The sequence below is a fragment of the Lottia gigantea genome, assembly GCF_000327385.1.
Source record: "Lottia gigantea unplaced genomic scaffold LOTGIsca_14, whole genome shotgun sequence".
NCBI classification, from domain to species: domain Eukaryota; kingdom Metazoa; phylum Mollusca; class Gastropoda; family Lottiidae; genus Lottia; species Lottia gigantea.
This window is the reverse complement of record NW_008707617.1, coordinates 3,977,762-3,987,590: the sequence shown is the minus strand read 5'-3', so window position 1 is coordinate 3,987,590 and position 9,829 is coordinate 3,977,762.

The window sequence follows — 9,829 nt, the reverse complement described above, 5'->3', positions numbered from 1 at the left end:
GTTCTTTTATGGAGAGTAGGCCTACCTTCTCAAATATTTCTACTGCCAAAGTTCCAAAGCATTGAAAACGTCCATCGTGACCAAACCACTTACTAAATAAGATAATGTTAAAACTCGTATTCGTGATACGATCTTGCTCCCTGTTTGATGAACTGACCGTGTCTTGAAGCCACTAGTTGCGCCCCTTATTTTATTATTATTTATTGTTTTTTTTTTAATTTAAAAAAAACAGCAAATGGGTTATAAGGCAGATAAAGTCTGTATGATAATAGCTATTCTCAATAGCCTATCATTTAACAGAGGTACGTATGGTTGTGCGTATTTTCTGTGATAATGTGTCAGTTGTATAGTTTTAAAGGCTTATGTAATTATTAATTTCACATTTAAGAAGCTTGCAGTGACGCTTCAATCTAGATAGGCCTTCAGAACTCTAAATTATGGTATAATTTAAAACTATATATATGATGATAAATATACCATACAATAGAACTATAACTCAAAACCCTTCAAATCATGTAATGGCGTGGTAAATGAAATGATGATTGGGGAAATCACGGGAATTAAATTTAACTTCAAATTACAGACTCTCATCACAAGCTCATTGTTCACCAAATTACTTCTCAATCTCTTTTCTTTTGATTTTATTTGAATAAATGCTTATTCACGAGGTTTCCAATCCGTTTATATTGGCCATAATTACCTTTTCACATTTTCAGTTTCGATTTGCCCTTAAAGTAATCTAGGACTTTCTAAACTAATAATCCACCAAAATCAACATGGCTGCCTGCAGCTAGCAGACGAATATAAGGAATGGAAGCACGAGATGATGAGATGTGTTGAAAGGAAGTTAAAACTCAATCATGAGGGATTTTATTTAATCACTTCTTACTATTACTTCATTTATCTCCCCCTAATATTCTCGGCGATCAAATTTACTCAGGCACTTCAACTCATTATACCAATCGACGAACTAATTTTGTCGGAAAATATTTTGTCAATTACATATTGTGTGCTATTCTGTGTAATTTTCCGGCTTGGAGCCACCACTGATGTGTTTACAGTTGACTTACAGAATAGAATAAGAATATGATCGACCCGTAGCTTCAAGACCGGGAATTAGACAGCGTAATGAGGGGTTTAAGTCTCGGATATTGTCCTATCATATTATTTCCAGTAAACGAAGTGATTTGATGTTTAATTTAGTCAATCCATCCTTCCTTCAATTCTTACAGCTAATAATTAGGTTTTATAACAGAAAGATTTAATTCTTCAAGAAAATCCCTCGAGTCAATGGCGACAAGCTTAGAATAAAATCTCCTTCCTGTTGATTTTAGCTTGATTATGTTTGTTGTCTTCATAGACCACTTTTAGCTTAATATCATTTTAAATAAAGAACTTTTACAAGAAATGCCCTAAGAAGTCGAAAATATTAAACCATGGCATTATGTAGTATATAATGTCTACATACAGATTATGATTTTACCAAATTTTCTTTATAAATATATTCAAACTTCACATGATATGACATGATACCCAGCCCTGCCTCTGTATTATGGTCGTCACTATGAATATTGCGTTTAAATACTAGTCAGTTGATACTTGAGTATGTTTTAATTTGCAGATTTTGTGTCAAAGACAACATTCGCGCAGATTTGAAAGTATGTTTGGAGTACAATCAATGTTTTTTCAACTTTGATTCTCGGGCACTAATAGCCATAATTTTGGTGTCAAAATATGTTTTTGGTTGTGATGGTTTTTATTAAATCGTGAAAATGAAATTCTATTAAGATATTCATTAGGAATTGGCAAATTTTGATGTTGGTTTAGTTTTTCATTAGTGGTGTCCAAAAGATGATAACGGTCTAAAAGCACCCGCTTCTAGCAGTCCAGCAACATCTTTTACCCAGAGTCCAACAACATCTCCTTCTATCAGTTCAACAACATCTCTTACAACCAGTCCAAAAACATCTCCTACTACCAGTCATACAACATGTCCCACTACTAGTCCAACAACCTCATCTTATACTTGTCCAACAATATCACCAACTACCTGGCCAACAATTACGCCCAGTCGCACAACATGTTACTGTTCCAGTCCAGCGGTGAGCGTAAAATTCCGAATTCTCCGAATTGTACAAAACGGTTCAGAAAAGACATAAAAATCGAGCTTTAACTTACGCCAAAGGCTGTGAATATATATGAGAATGACAACAAATGTAAAGTTTAAAGCAAATATTTAGGCTATTTTTCTTGTACAGTCATTTTACTTAGCTAAATCATTATAATTTTGACAGTCATTTGGTATAATTTAATTATAATTAGTACAGTGGTGTAACCTATATTCGTGCATATAAGGATACACCACCGAATTTTGTTTATGTCTTAAATGATTCCTCAGATTCCTCTATAAAATAATTAAAATTGGTTTGTTTCGATTTTCTTCATGAATCCCTCACTTCGACCCATATTGGCTGCAAAATGCGTCACATATTTTCGTGTAAAACATTTGATCTATAAGTCAAGAAAAACACGTTGTATGGATACCCAATGGTATAAGTAACTCTTAATATTTAGCTTTAATAATTTTTCATTATAACTAATGACAATTTCTTCACAGAACAATTATTGTTTTTAAAAAGAAATAGTGACTGACAAAATAAGATAAGTATAAAGTGATTTATTGCTATAAGTAATTGACGCAACATAAGAATATGGCCCACATTGTGTTCCAAAGAATTTTTCTGCTGACATGGAATCCGTTAGTTTATTGGACTACATTCTAGCAGACGACACTTTGGAATTCCGATTACAGCTTGGGGTTAAAAGGAAATTCGGTCGATAAAAAAATGTGACTTTTGGTATTTGTCAAAGTATACATTAATACATTTTACCTTGCTTGAAACTACTGGATTCATTCTACTAGCTGACATTCTACAGACAACCCATGTTTATCAAAACAAGCAAATACGGAGGTCATGCGAGGTCGCACATGAGAATTATTAATCAATTCCGAAGATGCACGAAAAATAAGTTAGCACGAAATTAGGTTACTTGACTGTATATTATCACCATCCTCATTGAAGAGTGTCATCAATATCCAAATATAAAATCTATACATTCTGAAAACAATGGTCCTACAACGCCAATATAACAACCCCATGTGGTTGCAGGGATTGCATTATGGCTTGAACCATTTGCTCCTTTGAGTATTTAGCAAAGCCAACTGACATGAAGATTTGGGAATCCTTACGGCCTAACTCAAAACGTCAAGTAAATGATCATTAACTGCCTGGCTGGAAGCTACAAAATTTCCAAAGCTGTGTTTGGGATGGTAGATGTTGCCTGGGTATGGAAACTGATTGAACCAGACTGGAACTTCTGATATTATTAAGAAACAAGATTGCTCTCAAATCAATGGGTGTGCAGCCCTATTTTGTCACTGACCACAAATGATTAATTTTTTCTGATTAGATAATAAAAAATTATCAGTTGATTAAGTGTTAGTATGAATAAGAGTACTAAAGTTAATTTACATGAAGAAACATAGTTGATTATTAAATATGTTTTAAAATATTCTTTCGTTGTCAATCACACATTTGTTAACAGCCTTTGGCGCAACTTAAGTCTCGATTTTACACTCACCGCCAGCCCAACAACACCTATAGACTATCTAGCAGTCTAACAGCATAACCTACTACCAGTCCTGACACTAGGCCTACATACTAACAGCCTACTATCACCCTGAACTACCAGTCCATCAATATCCACTTCTATCAGTCCTACAACATCTCCTACAACCAGTTTGACAACATCTCCTTCAACCAGTCCTTTAGCATCCCCTCATTCCACGACAACGAATGGTAAAACTATCATGAATGAATTGACCCTGAAAACCTATGCTTTGACACCAAAATTATGTTTAGGCCTACTATTACCCTATAGAAGCGAAGCTATAACAGAAAAAGTACTCGGAATATCGGCCCTGTTTAATTTGGTCCATAAAAAGTTGTCGAATTTGCAACCAGTTCCGAAGAACTTTCTGAAAAAATAATAAAAATTTGATTGAACTCCAAAACATACTTTTGTGCACTGAAATAACGCTGTGAAAGGATTTGTAGCCACCAGTTTCAAATTAGAAACGTTCTCTTTCGACATCACAACGACATATTATCACTGCCTATAACATGTTTCTTTAGCAATGTTTCGATGATAATGATCATCGTTAGATATGAATTATCATCGTACCGTTGCTAAAGGAACACTTTATTATTATAATTTAATACTAATTATACTCAGTTACACTTATCAAAGAAACTGATATGAAATAAATCTTAAAATTGCATCAATGTGGAATAACACTCTTAAAATATCAGCTAAAGTTACTTCCCTTTGGGAAAGATAAATTTTAAAAGACAGCATAGGGGCCTATTAGTATTGTGTATTGTATTAAGTTTTTAGTCACTAAGACAAATCCAATCATTTTTTAATATTATGTCATTCTTTCAACTTTCGTTTTCTGGTTTCTGTCAGTTGCTTCGAACTATTACTTTTATTGGGGAATGATATTCACTACACAGTACAGGCAGTTAAAATTCGTGTCGTGTATGTGTTTTGTGTCATAAGTTTGCCATTAGAACTATTATGCCGAAGGAAAAACTGATGCTTGCAAGACGTTTGATGGAATTATCCCCCGAACCCAATCTCATTTTCTATATCTGATTTAATCTCCGTTAACATAAAGAAATTAATTTAGTTTCGTTTCTTAACCAGGTCCGCTATTCTCGACTTTTACTCTGCCAATTTAATATGGCGGATTACATGTAATCTTCAAGCCGATTTGGACAAAGCGAAAGAGCAAATAATTCATCCTGTTTCCATTCTTTTTCCTTTCGTAAATATTAAAGTAAATGGATTTTCTTCATTTTCTAATTAGAGACCTTTCTTTTGAGTACACATTTCACATAAAAAGGAAAATGTTCTTAAAGCTGAGACCAACGGCAAATATTAGATTTTCTATTTTTGAATTTTCGCAGCTCAGAAGAAATTTGAAGTAATTAAAAGATAAGAGAGCGAGAGAAAGTGTGGGGTTCCCTAATCCTAAAAATATATTAAAATCTATTGGTTGGATTTCGTTATGCAATGGTTTCGAATATGGTTTCAAAAATGTCATGAAATAGGGCGGTAACTCAACTCAAATAACACTGATTTCGACGCCATGATGAAATGAACATTGTACATTGGATTCGATCAACATTTCAATTACTAGTATTCACGTTCTCGACCAGTTTCATACTAGCTTGTATTTCATTTCTCGATGATACATGTACCGTATTTTAGCAAGATGTGACTTTTCTTATAGGTCTATAAAGAATTTGACCTTAAAACGACCTCAGAAACGGGATATCATTTAGCTAAGCCAATCAGTAATAGTGTTCACTGCTCACCATCGTAATTTGAGCTTTTAAATCCATGTGTGTCCAGAATTATCCGCATTCGCCCCACCAGTATAGAGTATTAATTGTCTTGTTATTACCATCATGAATATCATTGTGAACTTGCAAATTTTAAATTTAAGTTTCTAAAATTTCTCTAGAAGCAGTATTCTAGAAGGTTTCTGGAAGCAGTATTCTAAGGTCGTCGTTTTCCATCACTTTACTATACGCATGGAAGCTGGTGAAGGCTGCATGAATTTTCCATAAATGAATTAACAGAAATCTGCTGAAATTGCTGTTTTACAACTGAACATCTATAGCCAAACCTGGAAGCGTTTTGTATGAGCTAGGAATTTGATTCGTCTGTCAATATTGGCCAACATCTTGATGCAGATGAAGTTGAAAGTATTAAAATCAAGGAAAACCCTGAACACACAGATATGTCAACATAGTTACCAGGAAGCAGAACTATGATGCACTAATTTTCTGATGCTTTGCAGCTTCCTTGTCATCCGCAATACCAATTGTTGGATTCCTACCCAGTCTTGAGCAGAATCTATGTTATCGCAGAAGCTCTTAGGTGGCTGAACGCTCCTTTTCTGCCCTGAAACCAGTCAAATCGCGAATACGATCCTAAGCAGCTGTGATGGGTGTGTATGCCTACTCTTCTGGATACCTTATTATACAAATTTTCCTTATGAAATACTTACTCACTTATGTGAAAAGTTCAATAGCTGCCTCTAATGTTTCGCCAATATGTTGTTTGAATTTTGGGTTTTGCAGTTCGGCTTGTTAATATTGTACTTGGTTATGGTGCAAGATCGATTAGACTACTGCTGATGACGTATGAGCGTCAGATTTGCTGGTCACTTGATTATGATTGACACATTTGGGTTCGAGAATAATCCCGATACACCGGCTTCGGCGCCGGCAAACGTGAAGCAAAAACAAGAAAAAGTCGAGAAAGCGAGGATAAAAAAAAGGCGAGGAAAAGGGCGAGAAAGCGAGGGTAAAAAAAGGCGAGAAAGGGAGGGTAAAAAAAGGCGAGGAAAAAGGCGAGAGGGAACATTTTTCCTCGCTTTCTCGCCTTTTTCCTCGCTTTCTCGACTTCTCGCCTTTTTAACTCTCGCTCTCTCGCCTTTTCCCTCGCCTTTTTTTACCCTCGCTTTCTCGCCTTTTTCCTAGCCCTTTTCCTCGCCTTTCTCACTCTTTTTCTGGCTTTCTCGCCTTTTTCCTCGCTTTCTCGCCTTTTTTCTCGCCTTTTTTTCTCGCCTTTTCCTCGCTTTCTCGACTTCTCGCCTTAATTAATTAGTTCGACCTAGTTTTGATGTTTGTCTGTTTAGTGGCTCAATACTTTTAGTTGGAACCTTCAGAAAAATTAGGCGGCATATATTTCTCTAAAATAAAGCGTTTAATTTGCTTAAATTCGTACAATAGTTTTCTTATTCAATTAACAAAAACAATACAAACTTGCAAACTTTATGTAATGTGTAGCCTATAGGCCAACGTCATAAGCTTATAGAATAGTTTTGGCGTTTAACGGCTAGATTTCTTAAGTTAAAACTTTCATATATCATTATTCAGAGACACATTTTTCTAGATTTTGGTATGTCTTTTGTCTTTTAACTACAAAAAAGCGGAATGCCGCTGTTGAGAGAATTTCATATCAATCTGAAAACTAAAAATTGAATTTTTATAAAAATATTTGTACACATATATCTTGTTACAAAGAACATATAAAAGAAAACCGAGTTTAATTGGTCCATATATAAGCCATACAGACTCCAAAAAATAGTTTTTTTTAACAATGTGCCCCAGTCCGGTTTTTCAAAAGTTGTTATGTTTGATAGGCTATTTTTATTTGAAGAATAGCGGAGATATTCCAAAACACTTTAAATACTCTTTCCTTTCAAATTACACATTAAGTTACAAGTCCTGCGCCTGTGCTTTCGTAACTTTTTCATTGTACCAAATTACAACCTATACTCCCTAAGATTTATAATTGGTTGAAAACTAAATTCCATATCATGTTTAACATGGCATAAGACATCATTTTGATAGGCATATTCATTATTCCATTATAAATGAATACTTATTTCATTGATAAATCGAATTGAAGGACCATAGTTATTATATTACAAAATAGAAAAGGAGACGCATTTGTTTGTTGCCCATCCCATTTCGTAAACATATATATACAAACGAAACGAAAGTTGGGTCTAATATTAACTGCGTATTCTTAATGCATACAGCCCAAGGTCGAGATAAAGACTATAGAGACTATTGTGATACTTTTTACCGAATTAGCATATCGGTAAGATTTTTAATTTGTCTATGAGTAACACTGTTTAGAAAATATATGAGTTGGTTGTATTAAAGAATTTCATATAAAAACATAACATCACTTGGCATGTAAGAACTGGGTGGAATTTGTATGGCACTTCCGTACCCACTCTACAGGCTACAATTCTTAAAGGACTTTTTTCTATATTGGTGTGCATGCTTGAAATGTAAGAGTAAATCTTGTAGATTTTAGTATTAGTACTTCTTCATGTCGATATGAGATAGTCTTCTCAAAAATTGAAATGGATTTTGATAATAATTTATTTCCACAAATAACAACTAAGACCATGTAAACAAATAAATAACATAAATATAATTAATTTCTTTTGTATTTTACATCAACAAATAATGATAGGGTTTTATTTACATAGTAAAATGGTTTGAAATAAAAGATATAGTATAGCATTCAGTTAATAGAGGATACTTCTGAATTCAAACAATAAATATAATCGTACAACGGACTAAATTTTAGGGGTTTTTCCTGATAGGAGTATAATACATTTCGTGAACATAGAGCTCAGTAAGTCAGTCATGGATCCCAACGAAGATTTTTTGCAAGATTTTGTTACTAGTCAGACGTAGATCAGTGACAACTGAAATTATAAAGGAACTTAAACAACTTAAACAAACAATTAACTAAATATAGCACTATTTCCAAAATCACAACCAACTTCAATAATAAAATATATTTGTAGGTTAAAAATATCTATATATACAGATGCATATTTTACAAAGCCTAGAATGTGTTGATTATTGTTTTTCAACATTATTGTGCTCTGAAGATCTCGAGAAGGTAATAAACTCATTTTCTTGATCACATCATCTACCAAGTCGAAGGCTGTATTTTCAAAGATAAAATTGTTTTCAAATGAAAGATTTAGGACACATAAATGATGATTTTCAAAGATATCAAAGCTGACTTCATATACTTCATGTTTAATATAAGATTCAACGATTTTTGCGGAGTAAAGAAAATTTTGAGGTCGGAAAAAAGATTTTAAAATATAAAATACAGAATTTAACTTTGTAATTATGTTCCGCTAAAACCAAGACAGGAATCATTTGATGTGCACGAATCACCATTAGATTGCTAAGTTCCAAAATATTTATTGTCATCACAATCACTGAGCACTACTGTGGTGTTCTGTTGAAGATCCGGAAACCATAGCTTCTGTGTGTTCTCTTGCTCGACGTCGTAACTCAGCAACACTAGAATTGCGTTGTTCTTGAAATGGGAACACTGGAGATGATGAAGAACAGTTGTTAGATCTATTGGTATTACAACATAGACAAAATGGGAAACAGCCTGAAATGACAGATTAGATTATCTGTAATATGGCCAGCAGAGTTGATGACAAATGATTTACTCTTTCAGATCCTGTTTAATTCTAATTTTTACAGAAATTGTATTATATTATATAGAAGAAAGTCAAATCTATCTGTATAATATATACGTAGAACAAAAAGTTAAACGCCACTAACTTTAATTCAGTATATTCTGGGACGTTGCGTACGTCGTAGAGACCCTACTGTGCAAACTGTAACAGAGTTGGATGCAGTATTGCATTAGGAGTGGCAGCAAATTTCTCAACAGGACATTCAAAGACTGATGAAAAACAGATACTTTGCATTTGGGGCTATAAACACAAAATTACCATCCACTTCCTGTTGTTGATTTTTTCACGAATACTTATTGTTTTCAACATTAGGTCCTAATATATACATCTCTGTTTTCAAGTATGATTGCGAATTGCATTTATTTGCTAAACAATGGTTCAAAATCTAGTGGCGCTTAACCTTTTGTTCTAGGTATATTTTAGACATAGCAAAACTATTAAAAAAACTAATTCACTCTTACCTTTGAAAGCTGGATGAGGCATATGCCTTGAAAATGCCCGCGAACCAAAATATGCATCATAACATTGTGACATGGTTGAACTGAAAATAAAGGAACTATATTTACACAAAACATCCATGAATAATATATAACTTATTGTTAATAATTTCCTTTTTTTTTTACATAATTACGTATTACGAATTAGCATTTACCAAAT